The sequence below is a fragment of the Bos grunniens genome, chromosome X (assembly GCF_055505025.1).
Source record: "Bos grunniens cultivar Pamir isolate PY7600 chromosome X, Bosgru_T2T1.0, whole genome shotgun sequence".
Lineage (NCBI taxonomy): Eukaryota > Metazoa > Chordata > Mammalia > Artiodactyla > Bovidae > Bos > Bos grunniens.
In genome coordinates, this window is record NC_141194.1 from 48,132,858 (window position 1) to 48,153,846 (window position 20,989).

A 20,989-nucleotide genomic window follows, 5' to 3' on the forward strand; every position below is an offset into this window, starting at 1 on the left:
TCCAGGGGTAGGACAGCTCCTTGTGTTAAGTCTGCATGTGCTGGAATTCTTATATAGCTGTAATTTTGATGCAAAACTGTTGTAACTGCTTCCATAGCCTTCCTATATAATCTCCTTGATAATGAAGGCCTTTTTGTAACAGCACCAGAGTACAAAAGTGTCTATAAATGACAAGACTTAAAGGGCATGGTGAAACATCTGATTAATGGATAAAGAAACTTGGTTACAGTAACCAGAATTGTGAATGATTGCATTTAACATACAAAATAATTCTAGTTAAATATTTCTCTTTAAGACACTTTGGGGAACCTCCAAAGTATCCAAAGTTAGCTGGAAATCCAAAGAACTTTAAAATTTGATATTTGGGAAGCTTGTCTAAAAGCTTTAAAACACTTGATCAAGATCTTCAGTCACTGTGAAGCAATATCTATTTCTTACCAAAGTAACCAGAGATCTCAAAAAGTGAATGTCACTCAGTCATGTCTGACTCTTTGTGACCCCATGGACTATACAGTCCCTGGAATTCTCCAGGCCAGAATACTGGAGTGGGTAGACTTTCCCTTCTCCAGGAGATCTTCCCAACCCAGGGATCTAACCCAGGTCTACCACATTTCAGGTAGATTCTTTGCCAGCTGAACCACAAGGGAAGCGGGAAGCTCAAAGATACTGGAATGGGTAGCCTATCCCTTTTCCAGAGGATCTTCCCAACCAAGGAATCAAAATGGGGTCTCCTGAACTGCAGGCAGATTCCTTACCAACTGAACTATGAGGGAAAAGCAAATATTAATACAAATTTCTTAAAGTCAAAGAAACTCACATAGACTGCTGCCAAAAAAAAAAAAAATGTTTCCAGAATATTCCAGGGATAAACCAAAACCAGTCTTGTTCTGGCCCATTTCTAACAAAATTCACTTATCCAACCAAACTCAAACCAATCTTAGAGAATCCTGAACATACATAATTAAATATTTTATCCTTACACCTACTACTGAAAACACTGTTGACTAAAAAGATGCATAACTTCAGAGTTGAGAGTTAAGTTTTATTTGGGTCAAAATGAGGACTGCAGCTGGGGAGACAGCACCTCAGATAGTTCTGAGAGACTGTTCCAAAGAGGCAGTCAGGAAGGGCCAATATATAAGATTTTGGTGAAGGGGGAGTCCGATGCAATCAAGCACTTACTTTACAAAAGGCTTTCTGTTAGTCACAAGGAATTGATGTCACCATGAAGGGATTTAGTGCTTTTCTAGATATGAAGAGATGGAAAGATTGGGATCATGAAATCAGTTCCTGAAAATATTTACTATCTAAAGACCTGTTCCACCAGATTCCCTCCTCAGGGAACTCCCTTGGGTGTGTGTGTGGAGGGGTGTTGAAGGTCAACAGCTGCAGCAGCACAGGGTTAAATCTCTGTAGAGACAGACGGCAAATGCCCTTGTTGTTCAGTAGCTGGAAAATGCTCTTGGCAAGTGTCAATGTGTAGTTGATAGGGCCCCCTCATGGTTATAAATTCGACCCTATTTTGGGAGGCATTTCATGACCATTTCATCTCACATTGTTAGGAAGGCTCATTCCTAGTTTTGGAGAAGGTTTTCTGATAGACCACTCGATGTGTTATTACTGGACTAGGTCTTAATAGTCAAAGATATCTGGACCCCTGTCTTCTAGCTGTGGTCGAGGAAAATATTCCCTCTTGTTTCATCTTCCCATATCTGCTGCTGCTGCTGCTAAGTCACTTCAGTCGTGTCTGACTCTGTGGGACCCCGTAGTCGGAAGCCCACCAGGCTTCCCCGTCCTTGGGATTTTCCAGGCAAGAAGACTAGAGTGGGTTGCCATTTCCTTCTCCAATGCATGAAAGTGAAAAGTGAAAGTGAAGTCTCTCAGTCGTGTCCGACTCTTAGCGACCCCATGGACTACAGCCTATCAGGCTCCTTCATCCATGGGATTTTCCAGGCAAGAGTACTGAAGTGGGGTGCCATTGCCTTCTCCTTCCCATATCTAGTGTTACACTATTATAATCATTGACCACATATTGAGCTATACATTTGATCAGCTGCTTCAAGTCTAATCATCATTATTTTTGTTGGAGGCTCAGTCATACACTTGGTAACACAAGAAACAATAATCTTGTAAAACAGGCAAAATACAAATAGTATAGCTAATAACAATAGAGGAATTATAAGCAAATATTTCAGCCATGAGCCTCCCACACCAAACCATTTTTTTTTAACAGATCGTCAAGGCTAAGGAATGCATCACTTAAGGCAGAAATCTGATTTTTAATTTAGTTCATCAAGTGTTATATTAGAGGATTCATCAGGTGTGAAAACACAGCATTCAGTTTGAATTATGGCACAGGTGACTTCCTGAGGTGCTGTAAGCTGTCTAGGGCCTTGCAGTTTCGTAGCAGTGTCCTTCTCATAATAGAGGTCTCCGAGTTCAATCGATTAATGCCCTGGTTAGTATCATTTAAAGTTTGTTGAGTAAAAGTCGCTAAGGTTTCCATATGTCTAATTACATCTTCCAGTCTCACCGAAGGCACAAAAGAAAGCTGCTACATGGTCATACCAGTAGAATTCAGATCCCTTGACCCATTGGACTCATACCAGTGGTAGACTGGCTGAGGTTACCACTAATTTTTTAATCTGAATGACCTTAAGTTCATGGGAATCCCAGGCTGCACCTTCCTATCCATCCCAGTGGAAGCCAAGGCTGTAAATTAATACCACAAATCTAATGAATTCCATATAAGTCACTGCCTCTAAGGGTAATAATAGGCATAGCTCATAAGGCACACAGCCAGGTTGACCATTCTTAGTATGGTTTAATTGTTCCCAACATGGAGGAACATTTAAATAACATAAATGACCATAGTCTGACGTCAACCATATAGATCCATCCCATAATTTCAGGAGTTTTCCTTTTAATAGACAAGAGATTACAGTTTTTTGATTGAGACTTAGCGCATTGCTCTGATTGAGTTGAGTGACGCTAAGAGAAAACTTAAATCTATGGGCAGGATCAGAGCAGGTATTAATAGCTGGACAGGTGAGAAGATCCCGTCTAGTAATATGAGTAGACAGAACAGGACTGAACTCTCTTCTAAAATAAATTTTCTAGGGGGTGTCCCATCAGAGCCCTGGAGGGGAGAAATCCACTAAGGTAACCCAGAGGTACTGGACATGGGTAATTGTCTACAATAGTTGGGTTGAGTCTTAAACTAGCACAGGATTGTGTCCATAATACAAAACATTTGACTTATATGCAAAGGTCCAAAAAGTCAGGAAAACATTATAAATGATTACAAGAATCAGGTCCAACATCTTGGGCAAGCTGTTTACCTCTGATGTCGTCTTCTTCTCATCCTAGTGTAGTGCAGTTTCCTCTGTTTGAGCATTGTTTTAAGGTGAATTTGAGATGAGCAGCCCTCTCTATAGACCAGTCCAGTATAGGGGGCTTTGGAAATGGGAATTAATCCAAGAGTCAATTTCCCTTCAATTTCACTGTGCATGAACTAGTTAAGAGTACCTGATAAAAAGGTCCTTCCATCCAGGTTGGAGACAGCTCTTTAAAGTATATCTTGCATTCTTGGTTGTAGGTTCTGAGGCATCTGATCTAGCAATGCCACTGCTGGGCATACATCCTGAGGAAACTAGAACTGAAAGAGACATATGTACCCCAATGTTCATTGCAGCAACTATTTAAAATAGCTAGGACATGGAAACAACCTAGATGTCCATCAGCAGATGACTGGATAAGGAAGTTGCGGTACATATACACAATGGAATATTACTGAGTTATAGAAAGGAATGCATTTGAGTCAGTTCTAATGAGGTGGAAGTAACTGGAGCCTATTATACAGAGTGAAGTAAGTCAGAAAGAGAAACATAAATACTGTATATTAATGCATATATATGGAATTTAGAAAGATGGTAACAGCAATCCTATATGCAGGGGGCAGCAAAAGAGACATGGATATAAAGAAAAGACTTCTGCACTATGTGGGAGAAGGCGAGGGTGGAATGATTTGAGAGAATAGCATTGAAACATGTACATTACCATATGTAAAACAGATGACCAGTGCAAGTTCAATGCATGAAGCAGGGCACCCAAAGCTGGTGCTCTGGAACAATCCAGAGGGATGGGGTGGGAGAGGAGATGGGAGAGGGGTTCAGGATGGGGGTCACATGTGTACCCATGGCCGATTCATGTTGGTATATGGCAAAAACCATCACAATATTGTAATTATCCTCCAATTAATTAATTAATTTTAAAAATGTTTAAAATTCATCTCACAAAGATAAAGTACTAAGATAAGCTTCAGAAACAAACCTAGAGCATCCTTTAATAATTCAATTAAATTTTACATTAATATACCATAACAGCAAAAAACTATCCAGGGAAAGAATCTTAGTAGATATAGACTCCATTAACAAGCTGAGATTTAACATTCACTGAAACGTCTTTTTCTCTCTGGAAATCACCCTCATTTTTACCAGATATAACCAAATTAAGACTAATTTGTTTGCAAAATAGGTCTTGTTTCAATAAACTTGTCCTGATGATTTATCTGTATAACCATAATTGATCAGAGACTTTTTTTGCTTTACTTAAACATAAGAGTGTCAGACAGAACTTTTAAAATAAAGCCTCTCAGGGCTAGGAAAATCATGCCAAAGGCTTCTCACAGATTTTGTGTAACAGATCTAGGTGAACTCTTCCCTTCTCAAGGTCTCCAGAATTCCTTGAGATTTCTGTATCTGTTACTGAGATAACCTTTCTGACTTACCTGCTAATTTTACTGGAAACCTAAGAGTTTCCAATCTCTGGAGGGATCCGACAGTGAGAAAAATTAAATAGTTCAATTTGCTTACACAAATATAATTTTACCAAACTAGTGTAAGTCATAATTAGCTTGAGGGGAAGGTTTTCCTCACATGTGGAAAACACAAATCCAAACAGGTTGTTTTTCAGATAGAAACCATAAACGTTATAAGCATACTTGCCAGTTCATTCAGTCCTTTTATTAACCTTTGTGAAGTCACCAGGCTTCCCGTTAGAATACGAGGACATATCAGAATTTTAGGAACTCCATATAATTCTAGGATATCTATCTTAGTAACATTTACCATACAATATAACCTGCGATTTATTGCCCATTTGACATTAGCCATGCAATTCCATATACCAAATGAACCTATTTAATATCTCTTTTCAGGATGTTTCAGGGTCCATCTGAAGCATCCCAAAGTTAGCTAGAAGTCAAAAGTGCTTCATTTGGATAATGTAGGAAGTTTTGTCAATAAATATCAAAAGGGTTTAGAACACTCAGTGAGATAGGATCATAGGTCACTCCAAGAAAATAGCTATTCACTTAGCAAAAATAACAAAAATTATTTCAAAGGCAAATATAGAACAGATAATTTAAGAGGTAAAGCAACTGAAATCTGTTATCAAAAGCAATTCAACATCTGAAGAAAGTATGTCCTCTTAACAGAGAGAAAAGCCAAATTCAAGTTTTTGCACCAGCTTTCTTTTAAATTCATTTAAAAGTACACTTAAATTCATTTTAAACTTAATTCATTTAAACTTAAACTAAACTTAAACTAAACTCATTTAAACTTAAAATTCACTTAAACTCGCCATACACAAAATTCTTTTTTCAGGGTCCACTTTCCACAAACATTCTTGTCAATTTCTGTACCCATTACTTTGTTCTCCCACCCTGAAATAGCCACCTGTAAATCAGACGTACTTCCTTTTCCCTTCATAAACTGCAATTCCATTCCTCATACTTTCTTTACTGAAACCACACATCCTACTTTGCTTATGCAACCAAGAATTGACCTTTATTTTGTCAGTCTATAGATTGTTGAGCATAAATACCAGTGATAACTTCTAAAAACCTTTATTTTCTTATAGAGAATGACTCAGCATGGCACCAAACATATTCATTAATAGTCCAAAAGCTGGTTAGTTTCTCTGTAAGTTCAGTTTAGTCACTCTGTCATGTTCAACTCTTTGAGACCCCATGAACCTCAGCACGCCAGGCCTCCCTTTCCATCACCAACTGCCAGAGTCTACCAAAACCCATGTCCATTGAGTCGGTAATACCATCTAACCATCTCATCCTCTGTTGTCCCCTTCTCCTCCTGCCCTTAATCTTTCCCAGCATCAGGGTCTTTTCCAATGAGTCAGCTCTTCGCATCAGGTGGCCAAAGTATTGGAGTTTCAGCTTCAGCATCAGCCCTTCCAGTGAACATCCAGGACTGATCTCCTTTAGGATGGACTGATTGGATCTGCTTGCAGGCCAAGAGACTCTCAAGAGTCTTCTCCAACACCACAGGTCAAAAGCATCAATTCTTCAGCGCTCAGCTTTCTTTATGGTTCAACTCTCACATCCATACATGATCACTGGAAAAACCATAGCAATGACTAGACGGACATTTGTTGACAAAATAATGTCACTGCTTTTTAATATACTGTCTACGTTGGTCATACGTTCCCTCCAAGGAGCAAGAGTCCTTTAATTTCATGGCTGAAATCACCATCTGCAGTGATTTTGGAGCCTCAAAAAATAAAGTCAGCCAGTTTCCACTGTTTCCCCATCTATTTCCCATGAAGTGATGGGACCAGATGCCATGATCTTAATTTTCTGAATGTTGAGCTTTAAGCCAACTTTTTCACTCTTCTCTTTCACTTTCATCAAGAGGCTTTTTAGTTCTTCTTCACTTTCTGCCATAAGGGTGGTGTCATCTGCATATCTGAGGTTATTGATATTTCTTCTATCAATCTGGATTCCAGCTTGTGCTTCCTGCAGCCTAGCATTTCTCATGATGTACTCTGCATATAAATTAAATAAGCAAGGTAACAATATACAGCCTTGACGTACTCCGTTTCCTATTTGGAACCAGTCTGTTGTTCCATGTCCAGTTCTAACTGTTGCTTCCTGACCTGCATACATGTTTCTCAAGAGACAGGTCGGGTGGTCTGGTATGCCCATCTCTTTCAGAATTTTCCACAGTTTATTGTGATCCACACAGTCAAAGGCTTTGGCATAGTCAATAAAGCAGAAATAGATGTTTTTCTGGAACTCTCTGCTTTTTTGATGATCCAGCGGATGTTGGCAATTTGATCTCTGGTTCCTCTGCTTTTTCTAAACCCAACTTGAACATCTGAAAGTTCATGGTTCACATATTGCTGAAGCCTGGCTTGGAGAATTTGGAGCATTAATTTACTAGAGCGTGAGATGACTGCAATTGTGTGGTAGTTTGAGCATTCTTTGGCATTGCCTTTCTTTGGGATTGGAATGAAAACTGATCTTTTCCATTCCTGTGTCCACTGCTGAGTTTTCCAAATTTGTTGACATATTGAGTGCAGCACTTTCACAGCATCATCTTTGAGGATTTGAATAGCTCAACTGGAAATCCATCACCTCCACTAGCTTTGTTTGTAGTGATGCTTCCTAAGGCCCACTTGACTCTCTGTAAGAGTAAGTTAGTTTTCAGGAATCAGTGTTTTACAATCTTATTTTATTTGGAAATGACAGGTATTCAATAAACTTTCATCACTTAGTTTACCACAAATTTTAAAACCCTAGAAATTTGTGTTACCAAAATCTAGAGAGACTATTTTAGACAGATATTCCTAAAGCATAATTATTCTTAATATAGTTTATCCAATAGCTCCTGACTCATTTACATTCTTCTTTCCCTAGAGGTTTCTTTACTCAAGTTATTTTCCTTGCTGACAAACTTGTAATGGACAATTTTATTGAGCTTAAACTAGGCTCAATAAAATTATTCTGCTTAATGTTAATGATTCTTGTAAGATCAATAAACAAAAATAAATACCAGGTATTAATTTAATGCAGAAAAATTCCCAGTTCATATGAACCTGAAATTCATTTAGGTTAATTTCTCTTGTATTTAAAACTGTTTGATTTCTTAAGGGTTTACTTTTCTTGGGGCCAAATAGATTACAAACTAATCTCAGCAATATTATCCAAAAACAAGGACACATACTGAGACATGCATAAATACAAATAGACACAAGAGGTCTCATAGCTTTGTTTATGAATCAGATATCACAAACTTATTTATGAATCAGATGTTGCAATGTAAACATCACTAAATGTAAACAACACTTAGAATAAGAAAATTTTCAAAATATTTTGTTCCCATTTTTTTTTTCTTCTTCAGTTTCAGGAGTTAGAGATGATCTAGTAAGTGATCCAGAGAGCTCTGGTATCAAGGCATCAGTTCAGTTCAGTTCAGTTCAGTCACTCAGTCGTGTCTGACTCTTTGAGACCCCATAAATCGCAGCATGGCAGGCCTCCCTGTCTATCACCAACTCCCGAAGTTCACCCAAACTCATCTCCATAGAGTCGGTGATGCCATCCAGCCATCTCATCCTCTGTCGTCCCCTTCTCCTCCTGCCCCCAATTCCTCCCAGCATCAGAGTCTTTTCCAATGAGTCAACTTTTCGCATGAGGTGGCCAAAGTACTGGAGTTTCAGTTTTTGCATCAGTCCTTCCAAAGAACACCCAGGACTGATCTCCTTTAGAATGGACTGGTTGGATCTCCTTGCAGTCCAAGGGACTCTCAAGAGTCTTCTCCAACACCACAGTTCAAAAGCATCAATTCTTTGGCGCTCAGCTTTATTCACAGTCCAACTTTCACATCCATACATGACGACTGGAAAAACCATAGCCTTGACTAGACAGACCTTTGTTGGCAAAGTAATATCTCTGTTTTTTAATATGCTATCTAGGTTGGTCATAACTTTCCTTCCAAAGAGTAAGTGTCTTTTAATTTCATGGCTGCAGTCACCATCGACAGTGATTTTGGAGCCCCAAAAAATAAAGTCTGACACTGTTTCCACTGTTTCCCCATCTATTTCCCATGAAGTGATGGGACCATATGCCATGATCTTAGTTTTCTGAATATTGAGCTTTAAGCCAACTTTTTCACTCTCCTCTTTCATTTTCATCAAGAGGCTTTTTAGTTCCTCTTCACTTTCTGCCATATGGGTGGTGTCATCTGCATATCTGAGGTTATTGATATTTCTCCCTGCAATCTTGTTTCCAGCTTGTGCTTCTTCCAACCCAGTGTTTCTCATGATGTACTCTGCATATAAGTTAAATAAGTCTCAAGGCATAGTAAGAACTATTTCCTTAGGGCAAGAATTATAAATATATATATATATATATTTTTCTTCAAGTTTTCTCTGGATTCTAAAGAATATTGTGACCACACTGTCAAATATCATCTTTATTTTTCTGTGGTCATAGTTTTATAGCCAAAATGTAGACCAGATAGTGCTCAAATTGGCCCTGATAGAAATGGACGGCTGGTCCCTTTATGGATTGTCCCACTGGGGAAATAGAAGTATTAGTTTGATCAGCCCCAGGCTGTTGATTATAGAAAAAAAGTCCTGGGCATGAGAGAACTTCAGTCCATTTTCTCATCCTGTGCCAAAAAAGATCTGATATTTTTAAGTAATTTTTCTTTGTCATTAGATCATAGCTATAGGTTGCCCAGTCATTTGAATTATTATCAGTATTATTATTATTCTCCAAGGTGTTTCTAGGTGGTGTGTGAAACCTTAGATGAAGCACTTCTAATTTTAGCTCAAGCAGTTTGTACCAGGTGTCTGCACGCTAAAGCAAAGCAATGAAACCAGAACCTCACCAGCCGGAAGTCATATTCTGAATAAAAGAAAAGGCAAAGAGATGTCCAGAAATCAAAAGGCAAGTGGCAAGAGTACCTGAAAAAGATGTCAAAATGATGCCCAGAAATCAAAATCCAAATGGCATAAATGTCAAATATGACTTCCCAGCCCTGCTAGACCTGCAGCCTGGCAGAGTCAGTGCTAACAGCCTTTTTTAGTTCTGATATATTTTCAAGCAATTTATACCTGGTTTCCTGCAAAGAGGTTAATCTAACATTTTCTCTTTTAGAACTTTCTAGATACCAAAGTAAATATCCCTTTCAGTATATTTGATCTTATGGCTGGCTTTTTCTGCACATGCAAAAATATCAATTTTGGAATATCAAAAGAACTTCAGTTTTGGCCATTTCGTTGAGATCTCATTTAGTATAATTTCCCCAAAGAACTAGGAACTTGCAGGTATGAGCTCTATATGTATTGTACATGAATCTGGCTGGAGTACATGAGAGCCTGGATTTCTGACATTCCTCTTTCTGTTTTTGAGATTCTGTTTCCCATTTTAAGTTTAATTTTTCAGTGATAAAAATCACTAGTGAAATTGTGTGGTGGGCATGTCTCCTGCTGAGGGAGAAATTCTTAGGCAGTTAAGTATAGGAACTCTGAGACCTCGGCTTGTTTCAATAAATATCCCACTCCATTAACCTAAAGCTATACCCTTTGTCCTGAATTCCTAGCTCTCAGAGGAATCTGTTCTTGGTCTAATACATTATCAGCACTCAGAACCAGGAAAGGGTAGTAATTAACTTCTGTTCGATATGCCTGAAGGAAAAACAACAGGTGATCATTAGTCTTTAGCCCATACATCTGGTCCATTGTAAAATGGCCAGGGGTCATGAGAAAAGGTTGCAGAATGGTGACTTAATGCCTAAGAAAACTAAGAATCCAAGGATCAAAATAAGCCATAAAGATGTCAAGATAAACATTACGACCTTTAAACTGATTGGTTAGGAATGACATATGTTAAAAGTAAGAACCAATCAAAAGTGTACAAATCAATATTAGTAAGGATATAAACTGCTGTAAGTCCTGCCTTTTCAGGCACTTCACCTCCTCTCAGTGTCTATGCTGAGAGCTTTGTGCTTTCTTTCTCTCTGAAATAAACTCTGTTTTCTTGCTACTGTGAGTGTTTTGTTTGTTTGCAAAGTTCATACTTTGGTTCCAGGAACAAGAACTCTGATTCCCATTTCATTTTTCAGGGGCTTGTCCAGGATCCTTCAATGCCTACTCAAGGTAAGGGCAAACACTCTCGATCCTATTTCTTGTCTCTCACAGCCTAACTGTATAGTCTCCCTAAGCTATTTTATTTTCCCATAGCCTGCTTGGGTTTCAGTGGTAGACAGAGTCAGTAGACAGTGGCCCCAAGTCTAGGCACTGACCAGTTGACTTGACGGTACTGAGTGAATGCTCTGCAAGGATGCTAAATCAGCAAGAACTGCAGAACATATGCTGTTTTTCTCTCACAATGTTTCAGTGAAACGTAAGAGAAAGGGAAATTCTGTTTATGCATGCCAGTCGCTCAAAAATGTAGGAAAACCCACAACCCTAAGCTCTGGCACCTCTGTCTTAAGGTGGGGAAAAGACAGGGATGAAAGTTCAGGCTATGCTGGTAATGGGCAGTTAAGTCTAGTCAGGCTAAAAGAATGTTGATGGAGGCATGTACCACTAATGCTTCTTTGCTCTCGGTCCAAAAGAAGGGATGCCCTCTTGACAGGAGGAACTAGACAAAAGACAAAAAGTGCTGAACACTGGCCTTTTCTCTTTTTCAGATGGGAACAACTTCATCGAACCTATCAGCCAGCTCAAAGCAGACACTTCTGGCATGTATCCTGAAGAACTGGGAACAACTGGACCCTCAAACCCTAAAGAAAAAACATTTGATCTTTTTCTGCACCAAGACATGGCCCCAATATAACTTATCTGATGGTGAAAGATGTCCCCCTGAGGGCACACTTAATTACAACACCATCTTACTCTTAAGTCTTTCTTGTAAATGGGAGGGGAAACAGTCGGAAATCCCTTATGTACAGGTTTTCTTTGCTTTAAGAGAAGACCCCACCTCATGTAAGAATTGTGGGTTTTCTCAATCTGTACCGCCTGTAGTTTCTTCTGAATCTCTAAGTCAAAACTGTTACCCTTATCTGGGACTGACTAAATCAAATCCCCCAGAACCTCACCAGTCCCTGTCAATACCACTGGTGATTCCTACTTCAAAGCTGTATCCTTCTTTCCTTTCATTACAAGAAGTAGCAAGTGGGGAATGGGGGCAAGTATGGGTCCACGTTCCTTTCCTTCTCCAGGACCTACAGCAAATTAAAATATGCCTGGGAAATTTCACCAATAAGCCGGATAAACATATAGAAAATTTCCAGGGTCTTACACAATCCTTTGACCTAGCCTGGAGAGACATTATGTTGCTACTAAGCCAAACATTCACTGGAGGAGATAGAGAAAAGTTAATTAAACTTGCTCAAGAATGGAGAGATGAATGGTATGCTATTAATGCACGGGGCAGGTCAAGTGAGCAATTAGCCCAATTTCCCATGGGCTGCCAAGCGGTGGCCATCAATGACCCTAATTGGGCTCCAAATAAGGATGATAGGGGTGGTTGGGATAGAAAACATTTTATTACCTGCATTATTGAAGGGTTAAAAAGGGCATGGACTGAGCCTTTAAACTACTCAAAGTTATCCAAAGTAAATAAGGGAGAAAAGGAAAGTCCTTTGACTTTTATGGAAAGACTCAGGGAGGCATTGAGAAAAAATACTCCAACGGACCATACTTCAGTGGTCTGCTGCTGCTAAGTCGCTTCAGTCGTGTCCGACTCTGTGTGACCTCATAAATAGCAGCCCACCAGGCTCCCCCATCCCTGGGATTCTCCAGGCAAGAGTACTGGAGTGGGTTGCCATTGCCTTCTCCGACTCCAGTGGTCCATGGAGGGCCAAATTCTTCTTTTTCTCTTTTTAATTTTTATTTAAATTTCATCTTCATGAAAATTTAATTTTCCTTTCATGAGTGTTTGAGGAATGTTTCATGATTATTTGTGATTTTAATCTCATTTTCTATGAACTGATTTTTCATATTTTCTTACCATTTTTTAAAATATATTTATTTTATTTGGAGGCTAACTACTTTACAGTATTGTAGTGGTTTTTGCCATACGTTGACATGAATCAGCCATAGGTTCCCAATCCTGAAACCCCCTCCCACCTCCCTCCCCATCCCATCCCTCTGGGTCATCCCAGTACACCAGCCCTGAGCACCCTGTCTCATGCATCGAACAAGGACTGGAGATCTGTTTCACATATGATAATATACATGTTTCAACGCTATTCTCTCAGATAATCCCACCCTCGCCTTCTCCCACAGAGTCCAAAAGACTGTTGTATACATCTGTGCCTCTTTTGCTGTCTCAAATATAGGATTATAATTACCATCTTTCTAAATTCCATATATATGTGTTAGTACACTGTATTGGTGTTTTTCTTTCTCGCTTACTTGACTCTGTATAATAAGCTCCAGTTTCACCCACCTCATTAGAACTGATTCAAAAGTATTCTTTTTTTAATGGCTGAGTAATATTCCATTATGTATATGTAACACAGCTTTCTTATCCATTTGTCTGCTGATGGACATCTAGATTTCTTCCATGTCCTAGCTATTGTAAATAGTGCTGCAATGAACATTGGGATACATGTGTCTCTTTCAATTCTGGATTTCTCAGCGTGTATGCCGAGCAGTGGGACTGGTCATACGGCAGGTCTACTTCCAGCTTTTTAAGGCATCTCCACACTGTTCTCTATAGTGGCTGTACTAGTTTGCATTCCCACCAACAGTGTAAGAGGGTTCCCTTTTCTCCACACCCTCTCCAGCATTTATTGTTTGTAGATTTTTGGATAGCAGCCATTCTGACCAGCAGATACGGTACCTCATTGTGGCTTTGATTTGCATTTCTCTGATAATGAGTGATGTTGAGCATCTTTTCATATGTTTGTTAACCATCTGTATGTCTTCTTTGGAGAAATGTCTGTTTAGTTATTTGGCCCATTTTTTGATGGGGTCATTTATTTTTCTGCAGTTGAGCTGCAGGAGTTGCTTGTATATGTTTGAGATTAATTCTTTGTAAGTTGCTTCATTTACTATTATTTTCTCCCATTCTGAAGGCTGTCTTCTCACTTTGTTTATAGTTTCCTTCGTTGTGCAAAAGCTTTTAAGTTTAATTAGGTCACATTTGTTTATTTTTGCTTTTATTTCCATTACTCTGGGAGGTGGGTCATAGAGGATCCTGCTGTGATTTATTTCAGAGAGTGTTTTGCCTATGTTTTCCTCTAGGAGTTTTATAGTTTCTGGTCTTACATTTAGATCTTTAATCCATTTTGAGTTTATTTTTGTATATGGTGTTAGAAAGTGTTCTAGTTTCATTCTTTTACAAGTGGTTGACCAGTTTTCTCAGCACTACTTGTTAAAGAGATTGTCTTTTCTCCACTGTATATTCTTGCCTCCTTTGTCAAAGATAAGGTGTCCATAGGTGCGTGGATTTATCTCTGGGCTTTCTATTTTGTTCCATTGATCTATATTTCTGTCTTTGTGTGAGTACCATACTGTATTGATGACTGTAGCTCTGTAGTAGAGCCTGAAGTCAGGCAGGTTGATTCCTTCACTTCCACCCTTCTTTCTCAAGATTGCTTTGGCTATTTGAGGTTTTTTATATTTCCATACAAATTGCGAAATTATTTGTTCTAGGTCTATGAAAAGTTCCGTTGGTATCTTGATAGGGATTGCACTGAATCTATAGATTGCTTTGGATAGTATACTCATTTTCACTATATTGATTCTTCCAACCCATGAACATGGTATATGTCTCCATTTGTGTCCTCTTTGATTTCTTTCATCAGTGTTTTATAGTTTTCTATATATAGGTATTTTGTTTCTTTAGGTAGATATATTCCTAAATATTTAATTATTTTCATTGCAATGGTGAATGGAATTGTTTCCTTAATTCCTCTTTCTGTGTTTTCATTGTTAATGTATAGGATTGTAAGGGATTTCTGTGTGTTAATTTTATTTCCTGCAACTTTACTGTATTCATTGATGAGCTCTAGTAATTTTCTGGTAGAGTCTTTAGGGTTCTATGTAGAGGATCATGTCATCTACAGTGAGAGTTTTACATCTTCTTTTCCAATTTGGGTTCATTTTATTTTTTTTCTTCTCTGATTGCTGTGGCCAAAACTTCCAAAACTATGTTGAATAGTAGTGGTGAGAGTGGGCACCCTCGTCTTGTTCCTGACTGTAGGGGAAATACTTCCATTTTTCACCAATGAGTGTAATGTTTGCTGTGGGTTTGTAATATATAGCTTTTATTATGTTGAGGTATGTTCCTTCTATTTCTGCTTTCTGGAGTGTTTTTTATCATAAATGGATGTTGAATTTTGTCAAAGGCTTTCTCTGCATCTATTGAGATAATCATATCTTTTTTATCTTTCAATTGTTAATGTGGTGTATTACATTGATTGATTTGTGGATATTCAAGAACCTCTGCATCCCTGGGATCCCACTTGGTCACGATGTATGATCTTTTTAATATGTTGTTGGATTCTATTTGCTAGAATTTTGTTAAGGATTTTTGCATTTATGTTCCTCAGTGATATTGGCCTGTAGTGTGTGTGTGTGTGTGTGTGTGTGTGTGTGTGTGTGTTGCATCTTTGTCTGGTTTTGGTATTAGGGTGGCCTCATGGAATGTGTTTGGAAGTTTACCTTCTTCTGCAGCTTTCTGGAAGAGTTTGAGTAAGATAGGTGTTAGCTCTTCTGTAAATTTGTGGTAGAATTCAGCTGTGCAGCCGTCTGATTGGGGGCTTTTGTTTGCTGGTAGATTTCTGATTACAGTTTCGATTTCCATGCTTGTGATGGGTCTGTTAAGATTTTCTATTTCTTCCTGGTTCAGTTTTGGAAAGTAATACTTTTCTAAGAATTTGTCCATTTCTTCCACGTTGTCCATTTTATTGGCATATAGTTGCTGATAGTAGTCTCTTATGATCCTTTGTATTTCTGTTTTGTCCATTGTGATATCTCCATTTTCATTTCTAATTTTATTGATTTGATTCTTCTCCCTTTTTTCTTGATGAGTCTGGCTAATAGTTTGTCAGTTTTATTTATCTTCTCAAATAAACAGCTTTTAGCTTTGTTGATTTTTGCTATGGTCTCTTTTGTCTCTTTTGCATTTATTTCTGCCCTAATTTTTAAGATTTCTTCCCTTCTACTAACCCTGGGGTTCTTCATTTCTTCCTTTTCTAGTTGCTTTAGGTGTAGAGTTTGGTTATTTTTTTGACTTTTCTCTTGTTTCTTGAGGTAAGCCTGTATTGCTATAAACCTTCCCCTTAGCACTGTTTTTACAGTGTCCAATAGGTTTTGGGTTGTTGTCTTTTCAGTTTTATTCGTTTCTATGCATATTTTGATTTCTTTTTTTATTTCTTTTGTGATTTGTTGGTTATTCAGCAGCGTGTTGTTCAGCCTCCATATGTTGGAATTTTTAATATTTTTTTTTTCCTGTAATTGACATCTAATCTTACTGCATTGTGGTCAGAAAAGATGATTGGAATGATTTCAATTTCTTTGAATTTACCAAGGCTAGTTTTATGGCCCAGGATGTGATCTATCCTGGAGAAGGTTCCGTGTGCACTTGAGAAAGAGGTGAAATTCATTGTTTTGGGGTGAAATGTCCTATAGATATCAAATTAAGTCTAACTGGTCCATTGTGTCATTTAAAGTTTGTGTTTCCTTGTTAATTTTCTGTTTTGTTGATCTATCTATAGGTATGAGTGGGGCATTAAAGTCTCCCACTGTTATTGTGTTATTGTTAATTTCCCCTTTCATACTTGTTAACATTTGCCTTACATATTACAGTGCTCCTATGTTGAGTGCATTTATATTTATAATTGTTATATCTTCTTCTTGGATTGATCCTTTGATAATTATGTACTGTCATTCTTTGTCTTTTTTTCACAGCCTTTGTTTTAAAGTCTATTTTATCTGATATGAGTATTGCTACTCCTGCTTTTTTGGTCTCCATTTGTGTGAAATATCTTTTTCCAGCCCTTCACTTTCAGTCTGTATGTGTCCCTTGTTTTGAGGTGGGTCTCTTGTAGACAGCATACATAGGGGTCTTGTTTTTGTATCCATTCAGTCAGTCTTTGTTTTTTGGTTGGGGGATTCAACTCATTTACATTTAAGGTAATTATTGATAAGTATGATCCCGTTGCCATTTACTGTGTTGTTTTGGGTTTGAGTTTATACACCCTTTCTGTTTCCTGTCTAGAGAAGATCCTTTAGCATTTGTTGGAGAGCTGGTTTGGTGGTGCTGAATTCTCTCAACTTTTGCTTGTCTGTAAAGCTTTTGATTTCCCCTTCATATTTGAATGAGATCCTTGCTGGGTACAGTAATCTGAGTTGTAGGTTGTTTTCTTTCATCACTTTAAATATGTCCTGCCATTCCCTTCTGGCCTGAAGAGTTTCTATTGAAATATCAGCTGCTATCCTTATGAGAATCCCCTTGTGTGTTATTTGTTTTTGTTTTTGTTTTTTTTTTCCCTTGCTGCTTTTAATATTTGTTCTTTGTGTTTGATCTTTGTTAATTTGATTAATATGTGTCTTGGGATGTTTCACCTTGGGTTTATCCTGTGTGGGACTCTCTGGGTTTCTTGGACTTAGGCGATTATTTCCTTCCCCATTTTAGGGAAGTTTCAACTATTATCTCCTCAAATATTTTCTCATGGCCTTTCTTTTTGTCTTCTTCTTCTGGGACTCCTATGATTCAAATGTTGGGGTGTTTCACATTGTCCCAGAGGTCCCTGAGATTGTCCTCATTTATTTTAATTCATTTTTCTTTTTTCTACTCTCATTTATTTCTATCATTCTATCTTCTACCTCATTTATCCTATCTTCTGCCTCCGTTATTCTACTATTTGTTCCCTCCAGAGTGTTTTTTTTTTATCTCATTTATTGCATTATTCATTATTGATTAACTCTTTCTTGTTTCTTCTATGTCCTTGCTAAACATTTCTTGCATCTTCTCAGTCCTTGTCTCCAGGCTGTTTATTTGTAACTCCATTTTGTTTTCAAGATTTTTGATCATTTTTACTATCATTATTCTGAATACTTTTTCAGGTAGACTCCCTAACTCCTCCTCTTTTGTTTGGTTTGGTGGTCATTTATCATGTTCCTTTACCTGCTTATTATTTCTCTGCCTCTGCCTTTTCATCTTGTTAAATTGCTGTGTTTGGGGTGGCCTTTCTGTATTCTGGAAGTTTGTGGTTCCTTTTTATTGTGGAGGTTGCTCCCTGTGGGTGGGGTTGGATGAGTGGCTTGTCAAGGTTTCTTGGTAAGGGAACTTGCATCAGTGTTCTGGTGGGTGCTGCTGGATTTCTTCTCTCTGGAGTGCAATGAAGTGTCCAGTAGTCAGTTTTGAGATGTCTATGGGTTTGGTGTGACTTTGGGCAGTCTGTATGTTGAAGCTCAGGGCTATATTCCTGCATTGCTGGAGAATTTGTGTAGTATGTCTTTCTCTGGAACTTATTGGCTCTTGGGTGGTGCTTGGTTTCAGTGAAGGTATGGAGGCTTTTGGATTATCTCTTATCAATTAATGTTCCCTGGAGTCAGGAGTTCTCTGGTATTCTCAGGTTTGGGGCTTAAACCTTCTGCTTCTGGTTTTCAGTCTTATTCTTACACTAGCCTCAAGACTTCTCCATCCATACAGCACTGACGATAAAACTTTTATGTTAATGGTGAAAAGATTCTCCACAGTGAGGGAAACCCAGAGAAGTTTGCAGAGTTACATGGAGAAGATAAGAGGGAGGAGGGAGATAGAAGTGACCAGGAGGTGAAGAGGGGGAATCAAAAGGGGAGAGAGCAAGCTAACAAGTAAACAATTCCCTATGTGATCTCCACAGTCTGGAGCCCTCATAGAGGTTCATGAAGTAACATAGAGAAGAGAAGAGGTAGGAAGGAGATAGAGGTGGGCAGGAGGAGAAAGGGGGGAATCAAAAGGAGTGAGAGGGAGATCTAGGCAGTACTTTGTTTCCTAAGTGTTCTCCACAGCCCAGAACACACACACAGATTTACAGAGTTGGGTTGAGAAGAGAAGGGGAAGGGAGGAGATAGAGGTAACCTGGGGGAGAAAAAGGAATGTCAAAAGGGGGAGAGAGTAATCAAGCCAGTAATCACACTCTTAAGTTAAAATGGGTACTGAAGATTTGATTCTTTTTTTTAGCTTAAATTCACATTTTTTAAATTTTTTTAAAATTTATTTATTTTAGTTGGAGGCTAATTACTTTACAATATTGTATTGGTTGATTCTTAAAAGTACAAAATTGATAACAAATACCATAAGGCAAAGATTAAAAATCTAGAGTAGAGGTTAGACTCTCAAAAACACAATATTAAAAAAAAAGTCCAAACAAAATCACAAAAAGTATAAGAAATATATATGAAGTTTGCTTTAAAAATAAGGTCTTTCTTTTTTTTTTTAGCAAGGTAATAGTAGGTTATAAAAATGAAAATTAAAGGAGTAATAGAGGACTTAAAAAAGGAAAAAAAATTAAAAACATGATAATAGTAAAAATATATCTAGGAATTTCTCTTGAGCTGTTGCAGGCAGTCTGGGGTCAGTTCAATTTCAGATAGTTCCTTGTTCCAGCTTATACTTCTCAAGATCTATGGGGCCCTTCCAATGTAGTCAGTGTTAACTACAGGGATTTTAATCTGTTGCACCTGTCACTTCCAAAGCCGTTCCCTGGGTTTATTTGGCTTCTTCTGTTTGCAGGTCTCTTCAGTGTCTAATTTCCGCCCTGACACAAGGGGGCAAAGGTGGTCTCTTGTTTAGGCTCACTTGTTCAGTTGTGCTGTGGGGAGGGAGGAACACTGCAAACAAATATCACTGGCATATGTGGGGAGTGCCCGCAGCGTCTCGGCCACACTGGGTTTTCCCCCCGCTCACAGCGTGTGTGCTTTCCCAGTCTGCACTGCTCAGGTTTCAGGTTGCTCTGCAGGGAGCGGTCCCTGGGTTGCGTGCACTTCCTAGGTCTAAGCCTCTCAGGTTCAGGTTCTCGGGTAGTCCACAAAGGCTCAGACTCGGTTGGGCCTGCGTTTTGTGCCCTTCCCAGGTCCTAGCAGCTCAGGCGACCGGGTGCTTGGTGAGCGCACTCTCCCCAGGAGGTCTTATCACCTCCCCAGTCCCAGCTGCTCGGTTTCTGAGGCGTGCCCGTCTCCAGTGTGCTGTGTGTGTCTCTTCTGGGGAGCTGATCTCTGGCTGCGACCCTCCCAGTGGATGTCAACCATCAAGAATCCCAGGAAGTCTTTGGTTAGAAACTGAAGCCTGTTTGCAGTTTGGTAGGGGATGCCCTCTCTGAGGCCGAGTTTGCCCCTTTCCAGATCTGGCTGGACGTTCCTGCCCCCTGCCTCTGGCAGGGGATGGTCTGGTCCATAGCCAGCTAGCTCTCCTCTGGTATTCACTCAGTCCTTTGTTCTGTGAGCAAGCCAGCAGTGCCTTAGGTTAGGGCTTTTCGTGGGATAGCGCTCTCTCTCTCTCTCTCTCTCTCTCTTTTTCCCCTCTCTCTCTCTCTGGCTATCCCACAGTTTAGGTTGCTCTCACGTTAGCTCCCTCAGATTGCCCTCAGGGCATTCAGGCCTAGTCCTGACCCTAAGCAATGCAGCCCGCTCCTTCCCATTCAGCCCCCGCTTGCTGGTGGCGGATATGAGGATCTGGGGGTACTTCTCTGCTGAGAGTTGCCATTAGGTTGGTAATCGGTGGGTTTTATTTATTTATTTTTCCTCCCAGTTATGTTGCCCTCTGATATTGAAAAACTTCCCCCAGACCTGCCAGAGAGAGGGTTTCCTGGTGTTTGGAAACTTCTCTTTTAAGACTCCCTTCCAGGAATGTATCTCTGTCCCTAACTTTTTTGTCTCTCTTTTTATCTTTTATATTTTGTCCTACCTCCTTTTGAAGACAATAGGATGCTTTTCTTGGTGCCTGATGTCCTCTGCCAGCATTCAGAAGTTGTTTTGTGGAGTTTGCTCAGCGTTCAAATGTTCTTTCAATGAATTTGTGGGGGAGAAAGTGGTCTCCCCATCCTATTCCTCCACCATCTTAGGACCGCCCCCCAAATTATTCTTAAGGATAAATTTATTACTCAGTCAGCCCCAGACATTAGGAGTAAGCTCCGAAAGTCGGCTTTTGACCCCAAACAAGATCTAGAGAGTCTGCTAAAAA

The 20,989-nt window shown here is 39.1% G+C and overlaps 1 long non-coding RNA gene across 1 annotated transcript in view; it reads right to left on the bottom strand.

Annotated features, from left to right (window-relative positions):
• Positions 1-5,892: 5,892 nt before the first annotated feature.
• The window catches only part of LOC147340278 (uncharacterized), a 64,115-nt gene continuing 49,018 nt past the window's right edge, over positions 5,893-20,989 (bottom strand). The window contains exon 2 of the long non-coding RNA XR_015159934.1: positions 5,893-7,484. This is a non-coding gene — a long non-coding RNA (uncharacterized LOC147340278). The remainder of the gene's footprint in view (positions 7,485-20,989) is intronic.